Source organism: Carassius gibelio, chromosome A5 (assembly GCF_023724105.1).
Source record: "Carassius gibelio isolate Cgi1373 ecotype wild population from Czech Republic chromosome A5, carGib1.2-hapl.c, whole genome shotgun sequence".
In the NCBI taxonomy this organism is placed as follows: Eukaryota; Metazoa; Chordata; class Actinopteri; order Cypriniformes; family Cyprinidae; genus Carassius; species Carassius gibelio.
In genome coordinates, this window is record NC_068375.1 from 1,167,622 (window position 1) to 1,183,978 (window position 16,357).

General features: G+C 41.1%; 1 long non-coding RNA gene across 4 annotated transcripts; it reads left to right on the plus strand.

Moving 5' to 3' along the window:
- The first annotated feature begins 4,248 nt into the window (after positions 1–4,248).
- LOC127988435 (uncharacterized) lies at positions 4,249–14,259 on the plus strand. 4 transcript variants are annotated; one of them, XR_008161658.1, is made up of 3 exons: positions 4,249–4,690; positions 5,228–5,307; positions 8,937–13,018. It is a non-coding gene; the product is annotated as an uncharacterized LOC127988435 (long non-coding RNA). The 4 variants fall into 4 exon arrangements; XR_008161651.1 differs by having other exon boundaries at positions 4,250–4,690; positions 8,871–13,018; XR_008161648.1 differs by adding an exon at positions 13,333–14,259 and having other exon boundaries at positions 4,589–4,690; positions 5,228–10,655.
- Positions 14,260–16,357: the final 2,098 nt, after the last annotated feature.

The window sequence follows — 16,357 nt, forward strand, 5'->3', positions numbered from 1 at the left end:
AATCTATATGGCCGGCTGCGAACCACCACGCCCAGCTCTGTCTCAATATGGTGCTGAATCAGTTTGGTACAACCAGGTAGAGGAGAAAACACGTCTGCAAATTCTAATTGTAAACGGCTGATGTCAGTGAGCTGCGAGGGAGAGAGGTGATCCCCTCCCGGGGCCAGGGATTTGTCTTTGATAATCGCTTCTGGCCCGAGATCCTCCTCTCCGCTGACTGCCGTCGCCAGCAACACTGATTCCTCCTGGCTCCATTTTTTAAGGAGATTGAGGTGGTAAATTTGCTGTGAGTCGCCTCTTTCTGTTCGTATCACTTCATAACAACTGGGTTGTATCCTCCTCTGTTTGAGCGTTGTGGGTCACTCGATACAACCGATCCTTGATAATGGCAAAATACAGAAAAGAGAGCGCACGATCAGGGTGGAGGACCTGCCCATCGATGGAACCGACCTGCTCAAATGCGTGTTTGAGGGTTCCATCTTGGGACTGTTCCAGGGGGAAGTCATCGCGTCTGGTTAGCCTCACCAAACCGCTTGGTTCCCCTAAAAAAGTGCCACTAGGTCCTGGCACAGATTCTCCCATCTGAGTGCTTGCCCACCCCACCTGCCGTCTCTTCTTCCCAGAGGCATCCACTGTTAAACACCCCAATAATTGTTCGAAAGCGGGCCAATTAGTTCCCAAAATTTGTGGATGTCGTAGGCGCGAACTAACAGCCACCTCCACATAATGCTTTTTCCCGCTAGATTTGATGGCTATGGCTTTTACAGGGTATTCTACTATATCCCCGTGCACACACCTCACCTTAACCATGTGGCCCATTTCCAATGCCCCTGATTGTATCAGGCTTTGATGGAGGTCTGGTTACAACCTGAATCCACCAAAGCTCGATAGGTAGCCCCCTTAATACTCACTGGTATTTGTGAGACCTCGCTGAACCACGCCTCCCGTGCCACACTGGAGTTGAATTAACATTAATTAAAATTTCTGCATTTGACTTTGAGAGCATAGGTCATAATTTAGATATATTTTTAAGATGGAAAAATGCAGTCTTACAAATGGTAGATATGTGGCTTTCAAAGGAAAGATTGCTATCAAATAGCACACCTAGGTTCTTAACTGATGACAAAGAATTAAAGAGCAGCCATCAAGTCTTAAACAGCGTTCTAGGTTATTACATGCAGAGTTTTTATGTCCATAATTAACATTTCTTATTTTTTTTTCAGAATTTAGCAGTAAGAAATTACTCCTCATCCACGTTTTGTTTTATACTGACTATGCATTCCGTTTATTTTTCAAATTGGAATGTTTCTCGAGGCCTCGAAGAAATATAGAGCTGAGTATCATCAGCATAACAGTAAAAGCTAACACCATGCTTCCTGATGATATGTCCCAAGGGTAACGTAAAGCATGAAAAGTAACGGCCCTTGTACTGAGCCTTGAGGTACTCCATACTGCACTTGTAACAGATGTGATACATCTTCATTCACTGCAACGGATTGATAGCATTCAGATAAGTACAATTTGAACCATGCTAATGCACTACCATTAATGCCAGAAAAGTGTCCTAGTCTATGCAAAAGAATGTTGTGGTCAATAGTGTCGAATGCAGCACTAAGATCCAATAGCACTAATAGATATATAAACCACGATCAGATGATAAGAGCAGGTCATTTGTAACTCTAAAGAGAGCAGTCTCAGTACTTTGATACTGTTTAAATTCTGACTGGAAATCCTCACAGATACCATTTTTCAATAAGAAGAGTGGGGGACCTACAGGCATTTTTGGTCGATGAATAGTTGCTTGAGTTTGGACCGGCTGATTCCAGTGCAACACTAAGACCGTGGCCCAGCTATGTGTCCAAGGTTCCTACCACTTCTTTAAAGGCCATGTTGCAGGTTAACCACCACTTTTGATTAATGGGTACATAAATCACTCAAGATATGAATAAAATTTTTAAAATGTCTCAAAAATGGTATTAAAGACCAATTTTTTATGTTTTTGGTATTAACTTTTTTTTTACGCAAGTCTGTGATGACGTCACATTGGGGAGAAGTGGAGGAAAGGTAGCCTCAGACAAGTATGATACCGCGTTCCAGGCAACCCATGTCTTTCCAACCTTAAATCCGTGAAAGTGCACTGGAACGCCAGTCAAAACCATGACATCCCACCCGTGAACTCGTACTAGATCGATGTACTCCGTGTTCTGACAACACACAGCATGCAAAACAATGATGGCAGCCCCTATAAATAATAACTGCCTACGGATGCAGTGTTTATGCAAGTTGTACACGTTGAAAAAAATGATTTTAGGTTAATGTAACGTTGCAATAAAATAAATACTCTAGCTACAATTCCTTGCGCTCAGAAAGTTTGGCGTAACTTGCCTAGAATGGTACAAAGTCATTAGTCTTGGTATGAAATAGTGATTACGAGCTCAAAAACCTGCCTGGAACGCAGCATCAGAACTATAGCGACGGACTGGAATGAGGAAAAGGTGGCAAGAGCCAACATGTATGATGGCCCTCAGCCGTGTAATTTCGAACCAGCTAGACGTGAGAGGGTAAATGAGGAATTTCCAAGTACTGATGTCCGTCAAAGCCAATTAAATGCATGGTCCGAGGAGAATGAGTGGAGAGTTGGTGAAGTGTCCTGGTGAGTTGCTATCATTTAGCAACGCAGCAATGAGCACTGGAGCTAGCCTACGAGCAGCAGTGCACTTTAATGACACATATTTTTTAATGTATAGCACAGAGTGAAAAATCAACGTTTTCTTTATATCTAGTGGCAGTGATCATGACGCTAGTTCAGATAAGTACCGGTAACCTCTGTCATAGTGTCATAAAACTAGTAAACTTTGTCTTTGTCATCTAGAAATAGAAGGCATCATGCTAGCTATATGGATGTTTCTAAGGGTTTATCTCTTCCTCCTGTGAAAATGTTGTGCAAACGTAACCGCATATCTGTCGCTGTGTTTGGCAGGTGCTTGTGTGGGTGGTGCTGTCCCATGGTAGTGCGTTTTGGTCACTGTTGGTCGATATCTATCTGTCTGTCTGTCTATCTATCTATCTATCTATCTATCTATCTATCTATCTATCTGTATGTATGTATGTATGTATGTATGTATATATATATATATATATATATATATATATATATATATATATATAAATGTATTTATCTACTTATCTATAATCTGTGCTATCTGAATACTCTTATCTACTACTCGTCTCTCTAGTCCTTCTTAATGCTCTCTAGGCAGGCTTTGGTAAATTCTCTCCCCAACGTGACGTAATGTAATGCATTGTGGGGGAAAGGAGACCGCTGTAAGATAGTACCTACTTTCTCGTATTATATTCAGTTTTGTGATACCCAACAACATAAAATACAATGGATAACAGTTTAAATGTTTATTACCAAAAAGCATATTGCACAAATCCATTGAAAAATTAACCTTGCAACACGGCCTTTAAGGGCCAGATAGTGAACCTGCAAGAGCTGCCCCTGGAGGAGGGAGACCCATCCTTAGCTTTGCTCTTTCCTGTTTGTGCACTGTGACAGTATGTGAATATAACTCAGAGCTTTAGGACCTTCGAAAAGTTCTTTGTCTGTTACAGTGGACAGCAGGAGGGGAAAGCTGTCTCCAAGCAGAGGATGGTCCACTGGATAGTGGATGACATCGCCTTGGCCTATGAAGCACAAGGTGTGTCCTGCCCTCTCAGGTCCTCACTCCACTAGGAATGTCGCATCATCCTTGGTGCTAGCTCATGGCGCCTCACTAGCAGAGATTTGTAGAGTCGCTGGTCGACTCCTAACACCTTCGCTAGTATCTATAGCCTGTGTACTCACCTCAAATGTGTAGTGGCAGTGAGAGGCCTGGTTCATTGAGTGATCTATGTCTAGGCATGCTGGAAAAATAAGTAAAAATTGTCTTTTATTATTAAAGGGGATTGGAGTTCCTTTAACACTGTCGTAGGTCTCATGGTGAGGCCTCTCATTTGCTCTTAGTTTTGGGACAGTTCTGGGCAAATTCACAGTATTACTCAAACTCTGTATTTGGAGGAAGTCTTGGACATTTGCCTTTATATTTGGAACATTTATCAGTTTTGTGCACAGATGGCATTTATTATTGCATGCTTTCTGAACACGTTGATGCATATCTACTGTTGATGGTCAAGTAGGTGGTCACTACAATCATTGTTAGTCTTCTTTGTAAATGACTTTTATAAATGTCTGGCTTGTTTTAACTTTGAGATTATGAATGTGAGTTCTCCAGGGAGAAGTTAGTACTTCTCATTTACTCAGACTTCATTTCAGTGTTGTTATGGTATAGTGTTTAAGAAAGGTGGGAAAGTTGATGCTGAGTCTAGATGAGATTATGAGTGGATTTGCTCCTAGTATGAGCTGCTTCAGGTTTGTCTCAGCTCTCTGATTTAGAAAATGACTGCCCATTGCTCCAGGTGTGTGTTCCAGCCTTTTGGGCCAAAGCAGGGAAAAACCCTTTACAGATGGCCAGTCAATGTTCTGGTAACATGCATAACAGAAAAAAAGCTCCATATCTATAACTGAAACCTTGTTCTTGTCATTTAGTCCGGTGTACAGGTTCGGTGTGAGTCCAGTCAGCTAGAGCTCTCAAAGGTTACACGCACAGCATGCAAGCTTGGAGCAACAGTTTTCCGCCAGAGAGAAAAGGTTGGTAAACCTCCAGAAGAGCTTCATCAACACTGAAGCCACCATAAATATTTTACTATGTCTATTTTGGTGTAATTCTCAGAGTACTTCGCAACACCTGATAATTGCTAAACATTGCTTTTACTATTGCTCAGAAATATTACACTCAACTCTCAGAAAAAGAATTACAAAAATTGTAACTACGGGGTACAACAGCCTGTCACTAGGGCAGTACTATTATAGGGACAATATTGTACTTTACCTACTTGTAAAAGGTAAACGGTATCTTAGTAATATGTACCCTAAAAGGATAGTTCATCCAAAGATTAAAATTCTGAAAATCTGTCATTTGCACTCTCTTTTTTTTATATATAAGATACGCTTTGAGGGTACTGCCCCAGTGACAAACTAATTTTCAATTTTCACACAAAATAATGATTCAGTATTATTCAATATTACAATATTTAGTTAAGGTGCAGCTTACATGCAAATATCCATAAATTGTGCTATAAATAGCTTATTGCCTGTCTTTTTTTTGTTTGTTTGTTTTTTTCTAAGACCACACTAAAGATGTCATTCATGATGTTTACATCCTCTGCTGTGAATGAGCGCCTGATTGTCAATGCATCAGTCACAAGGTCAGAAAGACAGATTCTAATGGGTGAAACTCTGAAGATTAAATGCAGTGTTTCTGCACTATAGGAATTTAATTTAAAAAGAAAATAGATAAAACTTTCTATGAAGCCTGTATTTATAATACATTATACAGTTTTACTGCATTATACTATTTATTATTTGTGTTTATACCTTTTAAGATTATGATGATTTATAATACACAATGAACACAATGCATCCACTTAAATTACAAAGTACTTTTTCCATAGTTATAATGTATTATAAGTCTCACATCTTGCCATTGTTAGCTTATTACTTTACTCAAAGCAGACAGACAAAAAAATTGAAAAATATATAATAAACAAATATTTTTATAATGAATATATAATTTACAAATATTTTCCTACAAAAAACAACAACTAATGATAATAATAATAATAATAATAATAATAATAATAATAATAATTTTTATTTCTTAAACAGCCATAAGATCCGATATCTGATCAGATGAATGTGTAATATGGCACATATGATTTACATTTACATTTACATTTATTTATTTAGCAGATGCTTTTATCCAAAGCGACTTATAAATGAGGACAGTGGAAGCAATCAAAAACAACAAAAAGAGCAATGATATATAAGTGCTATAACAAGTCTCAGTTAGGTTAACACAGTACATGTAGCATGGGCTTTTAAATAATATAATAAATAAAAAGAAAACAGAATAAAAAAAGAATAGAGCAAGGTAGTGTTAGAGGTCTTTACACACATACACACATATATATATGATTACAGTACAGATCAAAAGTTTGGAAACATTACTATTTTTAATGTTTTTGAAAGAAGCTTCTTCTGCTCATCAAGCCTGCATTTATTTGATCAAAAATACAGGAAAAAATTTAATATTGTGATGTATAATTACAATTGAAAATAATTGTTTTTAAATTTATTATACTTTAAATTACCATTTATTTCTGTGATGCAAAGCTGAATTTTTAGGATCATTATCACTTTAAAAATAAAAGAAAAACAAAAGCTATTTTTTTTTAAATATAAATATTTTGTAATAACAACGTACACTACTGGTCACTAATTTGGGGTCAGTAATTTTTTTTCTTTCTTTTTTTTTAAATAAAATCAATACTTTTATTCAGCAAGGTGTCAGGGTTTGGCAAGGGAGGAACTCAAGTGCAGACAGGAATCAGGTTACACAGAGGGTTTATTTACACAAAAGGGAAAACAAAACCCACGAGGGGGAAAACAATAGCTAGGGCAGAAACTAAACAACTTAACAGGACGGGATCGACATGATAAACAAACTCTTAAACACTAACTACAAACAAACACTCATGGTTATACAAAGACTTCAAGGATTCAGGAACATATAGAGACACTCATGATCTGGTAAACAATCACATGTAGGAACACAAATGTGGAACAATGAACCGACGAAAGACAGAGCACACTAGGAGATCTAAATAGGGGAACTAATTAAGACACGACAGGTGGCACAGATAGGACAATCACGACAAGACTAGGATAACAAGGGGGGCGGGGCAAGGGAACGAGACAACACAAGCACATGGCCCAAAGACAAGGCACGGGTCTGTCATGATCCTGCCTCAAGACTAGGGAAAAATCAAGGACACGAGGGCAGAATCATGACACAAGGATGTGTTAAATTGCTAAAAAGTTATAGTAAAGTGATATTATTAGAATGTATATTATTATAATTTTTCTAGATTTTTAGAATGATTTCTAAATGATCAATTTAGTGACAATGAAGGCTGGAGTAATGATGCTGAAAATTCAGCTTTGCATCACAGGAATAAACTATTTTTAAAATTATATTCAAATAGAAAACTATTATTTTAAGTTGTAATAATATTTCACAATAAATGAAAAGAAAATAGAATACAAAAAGATTAGAAAGGTAGTAAGATTTTTTTAAAGAATAGAATTAGAATAGTGAGTGTTAAAGTTAGAGGGTCAAATAAAGATGGAAGAGATGGGTTTTTGAATTTTTGAAGATGGCTAAGGACTCAGCTGCTCGGATTGAGTTGAGGAGGGAACATTTAATTTTAAAAGTCTGTAAAAGTGACTTTGTGCTTCTTTGGGATGGCACAATCAAGCGACTTTTACTTGCAGAATGCAAGCTTCTAGAGGGCACATAAGTCCGAAGTAACAAATTTTGGCAAATGGGTGCAGAGTCAGTGGAAGTTTTGTAGGCAAACATCAATGCACTGAATTTTATGCGAGCAGCTATTGGAAGCCAGTGCAAATTGATAAACAGAGGTGTGACGTGTATTATTTTTGACTCATTGAAAATTAATCTTGCTGCCGCGTTCTGGATTAATTGTAAGAATTGATTTTATCTATATTGTAATATCAGTAAGATAGTAAGATACTGTACAGATCAATAATGCCAAGATATGAAATTTATTAACAAGAAACTTGGTACGATTAACCTGATTGCCAGACCCCCCATTATGGGACTCACAGATGAAAGTGCTCTACCAAACTTATAATTGTAATAGTTTCCTACTTCAGTGTGTTATAATTGTGGTATCTTTGGGCTTTACTTTTTATCAAACAGATTTGATAATGCTCAAAAATATGAAAAGTTATAGACACTGAAGTGCCTTGAATTTTTTTACCACTCTTATTTTATTTTATTTATTTTTTTTTTTATATAAAAATACATGAAATGAGTCCTGGAGCAATCTAGAAAAGTAATGGGTTGAAAGCCACATGTCTCATGAGTTTCTATTTCAAATCTGAATAAAATATCATGAAACATTAGACTCCTGCAAATATTTTTATGAGACTATGTCTACACCCCCCACCCCCCAAATATAAGAAAATATATTTCCCAATAGTATTGAAGGCTTCTACAAACTATTTAGTCAGTATTATCAATTATAAAACACTAGACAGAAACTTAGACATCATATAAGTGATTTATTTGAGCCCTAGAAAAATACAATAAGAATAATTTGAATAAGAAAAATAAGAATAATAAGAAGGGTTGGGGTACTCGAACTTGGAATCGGACTCGAGTCCGGACTCGAGTCCAATTTTGAATGAACTCGGACTTGTCACGCACTCGGGTGAATTTGTACTCGGACTTGACATGGAACTGAACATTTTGGAAAATATTCAGAGTACAGTCAGCCTAGATTTGATTCAATAAACCGGTAAAAAAAAAAACTAAAATAAAAAAAAACGGTCCACCAGTTCTTTTACGCTCGAAGTAATGACGTCATTGGTGATGACGTAATGGCGTCATGTCTATCAAACATTCAAATATATAAAGTCAGTAATCATAACTTGTCACGGTTGGTAAACCGTGATCTCGGGATGTTTACACTTTGTGGTGAATTCTGTGTGTTCCGCGTCTGCACTGATTAGTTGTGGGCGTCTCCGTTAATTGTATCAGCAACAGCGGCCACTCATTTCTCATCCACTATATAATGGCTTGTCTCACGTCTTGTGTTTGTGAGATCGTTGTTCTATGTTCGATGTGTTTACCCTCCATCTGTCTTCGGTGTTGTTTTGCATTTGGATGTCTGTGTTTCCCCAGAACCTCATCCACTCTTCACACGTTCACTCAGTCACGGACACTTACCTTCGGCTCTATTCCCCGCAGTTCCTGTGCCACTCTCTCCTGCTGCCTCATGCCGTCTGCATCCGGATTACTCACCTTCTCTCCACCATCATCTGGACTTCTCACCGCTTCACCATCCCCTCGGAGTATTGCTGTCTCATCGTCATTGTTTGTTTATGTACCATCGCCATATCTTCTCATTAAAACTATAAACTCGCTATTGTTTCCAGACTGTCCTTTCACCAGCTGTCACAGAACGATCTCACCAACATGGAAGCAGCGAGCACCAATACCCTCACCGACTTCATGCACCACAGTGTCAAAAGAATGGATCAGCAGCAGGAGAGTATCTTGAACACTGGACGCGCTGTCCAAGCGCTGGTGGCACAGGTGTCCGAGCTCACCCAGCAGATCCATCAGCTCACGTCTCCCACTGCGCCCATCGCACCGCCTGCGCCGTCCGTTACCCCGGGGATTCCCCAGGACCACTTCCGGCCAGAGCCGCGACTTCCGGCGCCGGAGAACTATGCGGGTGAGCAAACCATTTGTAGAACATTTCTTAACAAATGCTCGATGCATTTCGCTCTACAGCCCCGCACTTTCGCTACGGAGGAATCCAAAGTAGCGTTCACGCTCACACTTCTCTCTGGCAAGGCTGCCTTATGGGGAACGGCGGTGTGGGAAAATCAACACCCGTGTTGTGCCTCGTTCCACCTCCTATCGGACGAAATGAAGAGAGTCTTCGACTGGGCCGCGACCGGCAGGGAGGCCACCCATCGCCTCTCGGAACTCCAGTAAGGATCTTCATCTGTAACCGAATACTCCATCGAGTTCTGTACCCTGGCGGCAGCGTGCCAGTGTAACGAGGCGGTGCAGTGGGATAGATTCCTGCATGGGTTATCCGACTGTGTTCAGCAGGAGATCTACCTCCTCGATCTTCCCCCTACTCTCAACGAACTCATTGACCTGCCGTTGCAGGTGGAGGCCAGGTTTAATCGTCTGGGCCGCCAACATAGTCCTTCCAGGCCTCCCTTCTCTCCTGGTAGGGGGCGCTTGAGTCAAGAGAACACGGTCGGTTCTGTCGACGATCACGAGCCCATGCAGGTGGGTAGAGCTCGGCTGTCCCGGAGGGAGAGGGAACGGCGGAGATCCCAAGGACTATGTCTATACTGCGGAGGCTCTGACCATAACACCTACTCTTGCCCGATAAAAGAGTCAGCCCGATAGTAAATCTGAGGCTACTATCGGGTGGGATCTCCACTGAGAAGTCCTCACCAACATCATCGACCCTCCTTCCGGTGAGACTGCGGTGGAAGAATCAACATCATAAATGTCAAGCCCTTCTGGACTCCGAGCCGAAGGTAATTTCATTGATTCTTCACTTGCACATCACCTGAACATTCCTGTCCTTCCTGTGTCTCTCCCCATCCATGTCACCGCACTCAATGGCCAGGAACTGACTCACGTCACACACCATACAGAACCCATCACACTGATCACATCTGGAAACCATCAAGAAACCATATCATTTTTCTTCATGGACTCCCCTGTTGCTCCCATTGTTTTAGGTCACCCCTGGTTGTTCAAACATAATCCACGAGTGGAATGGGGTTCTAACACTGTCACATTGTGGAGTGAAAGTTGTCATGAGTCTTGTCTGGTTTCTGCTTGTCCTGTTGTTCCTGTTTCTGTTTTTCAGAAGGAAGACCATGGTTTTGCCAAACGTGCCCGTTGAGTATCTGGACCTGAAGGAAGTGTTCAGTAAGTCCCGGGCTGCTTCTCGTCCCTACGACTGTGCCATAGACTTAGTGTCAGGTAATTCTCCGCCTAAAGGCAAGTTATACTCTCTTTCTATTCCTGAGAGGGAGGCCATGGAGATATACATTTCTTATTCCTTAGCCTCTGGGTTCATCCGTCCTTCCTCTTCTCCAGCGGGGGCGGGGTTCTTTTTTGTGGGTAAGAAGGATGGCTCGCTGCGACCTTGTATTGATTACCGAGAGTTGAATAACATTACGATTAAGAACACTTATCCTTTACCACTCATGTCTTCAGCTTTTGAGAGGTTGCAGGGAGCATCTGTATTCACAAAATTGCATTTATGTAATGCTTATCATTTGGTCCGCATCAGGAAGGGGGATGAATGGAAAACTGCCTTTAACACCCCTAGAGGGCACTTTGAATATTTGGTGATGCCGTTCGGGCTCTCCAACTCGCCCGGGGTTTTCCAAGCACTCGTGAATGACGTGTTGAGAGATATGGTAGATCAGTTTATATATGTTTACCTGGATGACATACTGATTTTTTCTTAATCTCTCCAGGAACATGTTCAACACGTCAGACGAGTGCTCCAGAGGTTACTAGAGAATGGGCATTTTGTCAAGGCGGAGAAGTGCGTATTCCATGCACAGTCGGTCCCCTTCCTAGGGTATATCGTTTCGTCTGAGGGAATACGAATGGACCCTGACAAAGTTAAGGCTGTGATAGATTGGCCATCTCCAGATTCCCGTAAGGCCCTACAGCAGTTTCTGGGGTTCGCCAATTTCTATCGTCGTTTCATTCGTAATTTCAGCCAACTAGCCTCACCTCTAACAGCCTTGACCTCTCCCAGTACTCCGTTCAGGTGGTCTTACGCAGCTGAGGCTGCGTTCACTAACCTCAAGAACCCTTCGTTTTGGCTCCCATCCTTGTGGCCCCTGATCGCACACGGCAGTTCGTGGTGGAGGTCGACGCATCAGAGGTGGGGGTAGGAGCAGTGTTGTCCCAACGTGCTGCTTCAGACGATAAAGTACACCCTTGCGCGTTTTTTTCACATCGATTATCTCCTGCCGAACGTAATTATGACATTGGCAAGGAGTGGCGCCACTGGTTAGAGGGTTCAGGGGTTCCCTTTATTGTTTGGACCGATCACAAGAATTTAGAATACATCAGAACTGCCAAAAGACTCAATTCAAAAGTTTTGGCTTGTTCAGTTTGCGCCAGTGGTAAGTCATCTAACCGACCTCCTGATGGGCTTCTTCAACCGCTGTCTGTCCCTTCGAGACCCTGGTCCCATATCGCTCTAGATTTTGTTACCGCCCTCCCACCCTCTAATGGCATGACGGTCGTTTTGACCGTAGTGGACCGGTTCTCGAAGGCGGCACATTTCCTTTCCTTGCCCAAATTACCGACAGCCAAGGAGACAGCGGTTACTGTTTTAGATCACGTCTTTCGGCTTCATGGCCTCCCGGTAGACGTGGTTTCAGACAGGGGATCTCAGTTTATATCCAAATTTTGGAAAGAGTTTTGCAAATTATTAGGAGCGTCAGTTAGCTTGTCGTCGGGTTATCATCCCCAAAGCAACGGACAATCTGAGCGAGCCAACCAAGATTTAGAGAGGACGTTGAGATGTTTGGTCTCCAAGAATCCATCTTCCTGGAGTCAACAACTCTCTATGGTGGAGTACGACCACAATTCGTTGCCAGTGTCAGCTACGGGCCTCTCTCCGTTTCAGTATAGTGTAGGGTACCAGCCACCAGTGTTTCCCAGTCTGGAATCTGAAGTCACGTCCCCTCCGCTCATGCGTTTGTCCAGAGGTGTCACCGCACCTGGACCAGAGCCCGTAAGACTCTGCTCCGGGTGAGGGAGCGCACTAAGGCCAAAGCCGATCGCCACCGGTCAAAGCCTCCCGTCTACGTCATGGGTCAAAAAGTGTGGCTTTCTACCAGTAACATTCCCTTGCGATCCGTTTCTAATAAATTAGCTCCTAAATTTATCGGCCCGTTCACTATCACCAAGATCATTAGTCCGGTGACAGTCCGCCTCAAACTACCTCCTGCGTACAAGAGGATACACCCCGCCTTTCATGTGTCCAAAATTAAACCCGTGTTTTATGCACGTATTAATCCGCCTACTCCGGTTCCCCCGCCGCCGCGTCTCGTAGATGGGGAACCGACATATTCGGTTAATCGTATTCTGGACTCGAGACGGAGGGGACGAGGATTCCAGTATCTGGTGGACTGGGAAGGTTACGGTCTGGAGGAGAGGAGTTGGGTACCTGCTAGGGACATATTGGATCACTCCCTTATTGATGAATACAATCAGCAGGTAGGCCCTTCTGGGAATTCCAGGAGGAGTTCTTGGGGGGGGGGGGGGGGGGGTACTGATCTCGGGATGTTTACACTTTGTGGTGAATTCTGTGTGTTCCGCGTCTGCACTGATTAGTTGTGGGCGTCTCCGTTAATTGTATCAGCAACAGCTGCCACTCATTTCTCATCTACTATATAATGGCTTGTCTCACGTCTTGTGTTTGTGAGATCGTTGTTCTATGTTCGATGTGTTTACCCTCCGTCTGGCTTCAGTGTTGTTTTGGGTTTGGATGTCTGTGTTTCCCCAGAACCTCATCCACTCTTCGCACGTTCACTCAGCCACGGACACTTACCTTCGGCTCTATTCCCCGCAGTTCCTGTGCCAATCTCTCCTGCTGCCTCAGGCCGTCTGCATCCGGATTACTCACCTTCTCTCCACCATCATCTGGACTTCTCACCGCTTCACCATCCCCTCTGAGTATCGCTGTCTCATCGTCATTGTTTGTTTATGTACCATCGCCATATCTTCTCATTAAAACTATTAACTCGCTATTGTTTCCAGACTGGCCTTTCACCAGCCGTCACATAACTTCAGTCAGTTGAAAACCTCATAATCATAAAAAGTTTACAATTAAACTACAATTTTTGCAAGAACGCACCCAAATACAGTAACAGCAATAATGTGCATACGAGGATTTAAGTCTTGAAGATATAAAGTAAATAAATTAGGTGTCATCAGCGCAGAAACCATGATCCACTTACTATACATAATTCTTTGCGATGTATTTGTTATTAAATGAATTTACATTTCGCCAGATTGCCCTTCATTCAAGCCCCCGGTTTACCCGCGCTCATAACATTAGCAAAGAATAAGTTCAGAATCAATCACCAAAAGAATCAGTTCGGTTCAGACGCGCTATGAGTCAGTTGGCGTCACACTGAATCACGCATGCACAGTATCATCAGCTCCTCGGTTCTCGAATCGGACGCTTCCGAAAGAAACGGTTTTCGGTTCAGTGTACTATCCGAAAATCGATGCAACCAGTTCTTGACTCGAGAACGAGAACCACTCTAACCGGCACGTGCTGCAGTTCAGTATCATCAGCTGCTCTACTCTTGATCATGTTCTGTTTACTACAAACTCAATTTGTGAATGTGTCTATTAACTATAAATACAATACAGATATTTCATAAATCATCCCTTATTCCTATTAAATAGAGTCTTTAGAGTCTTAATTATTGTCCAACTTCCCTGAAAACCCCTTTGGCCTATACATAATCTACAATATACAGATTAGAAACATGCAAAAAAAAAAAAAAAAAAAAAAAATATATATATATATATATATATATATATATATATATATATATATATATATATATATATATATATATATATATTGGCTGCACTTTACCTCAAATGTGGGGGAAAGGCATTATATAATTGAAATGTCAGCTAACTTGAGGACAATATAGTGTGATACAATAATAAAACAGGTTATTTTGTATTTTCATGCACTTGTAATACAATAAAACCTTTGAAACCTTTTTTGACAGGAAACTAGTTCTGTTGACATAAAATAAAAATGTTCAATGGCAATGACAATATGTATCAGTGGTATTTTTTATTACATTTTTATATTGCCATAGGTTTAATGGGTTGAAAGGTTAAAATATTAATAGAGTGTAAAAATTTACAATACCAATTAATAATCTTTTTTCATTTAATTACTTTTGGACTCGGGCAGACTCAACTCGGACTCTGCCTTTAAGAACTCGGACTTGAGTCCAACTCGGCCCCTTTTGGACTCGGACTTGATGTTTAAGGACTTGGTCTTGACTCGTACTCGACAAAGGTGGACTCGGACCCAACTCTAGCCGTGATCATACAGTAATAGCGAGCTGATTTGGGCTGATTTGCACTGTCGTGGCAAAATTTAAATCAACTGTCATCAGCATAAGAGACAGACTCATTCTCAGGTATAATTAAAAAGAAAGCTTTTATTTTTTGCAAAGAAGGTCAGACAGTCATACAGCAACACTGAGTTCCTGCAGAGTGAAACCAACCCAGGAAGAGGGCAGTCCTCTACCTTATATCCCTTTGCTCTTCCAAGGTTGCACACACACTGAACAGCTGAAATTTTCCATAGATAACATAAAACACATTCTCTGTGAATCCCTTCCCACACATTTAGGACTTAGGTGACCCCCTCAGGTCATCCTCAGACATTGTCCCCCCACTATATGGCCCAGTGACCCCCTCAGGTCATACTCAGACATCTGTTTTCCCCCCAGGTGTCACCCTTTTGAACCACACAGCAATTCTAAGAAAACACATGCATATATTGGCATACAGAAGCAATGTTAAATACATTTTGGTAATCATGCAGATACATTCACATTCAACATAAAACACATATATAAAAACTGTTTAAAAAGGAAAAGGTGATCACTGTAAGTTCTGCCTCCATCAGATGACAGGTGCGTCAGATCACGTCACGAGAGAGCGCCAAATTCAAATAAACTATCTTCCGCCTATTTTTCGTTCATTCTTTTTTTCCGGTAGATCGCCACATTCTGTTTGTGACACTGTACACTGCAAAACCATGCCGTGTTTTTAATACCAAGACGCAGTTTCCGACTGTGAGTTATTCCATAACGGACGCAAACAGTTCTGTCGCTGAAGAAATGAAACGTAAACAAAGGAATTATGATCCATATTACAACGTTATTGCTTCGTTGGACTAAACATGCTTCATGAAATGTTGTTCAGTGGACAATAGGGCTGTCACTTTTCTTTCGAAAATCGACTGCACAATCGATCGGACCAACCAAAAAAAAGTTTCGAAAATGAAAATAGGGAATCAATTTTAACCAAATAGGTACAATATTAATTTTAAAATAATTAAACTTTAATTAAAAAATATAAATGTAACAAAACTCACAAACAAGCAGAAAAAAGAAAATAAAGAATTCCGAAAGTGCAGTAGGCGTTGCTAAAGCCAGACAGAAAATACCAGAAAATTTGCGCCTATAGAGCATCACAGTCCCGCCCACAGCTGGTCCCGGAAGTAAAAATTCAATGCAATTTCTGCATTGACATTTGGGGTATAAGCCATAAAAACGGAACCATACATGGTAGAACCAGCTACGGCTGTACAAAGCGATAGTATATGCTCATATAAACGTAAAATGATCATGGGGCACTAACCTTGTTTTGATATAAATGCCTTTTATTCGCGATGTCTTGGCTAAGTACTTCATTACCCCAAATCCTGAACAATTCCACAGTGTTGCATCTGATTGGTGGAGCCTTAGACAGTAGGTGGAGCTTGTGTAACCATCTGGTTAAACCCCATGAAGCTCCGTGAAGACTGAAGATCATTAATACAAAATAAA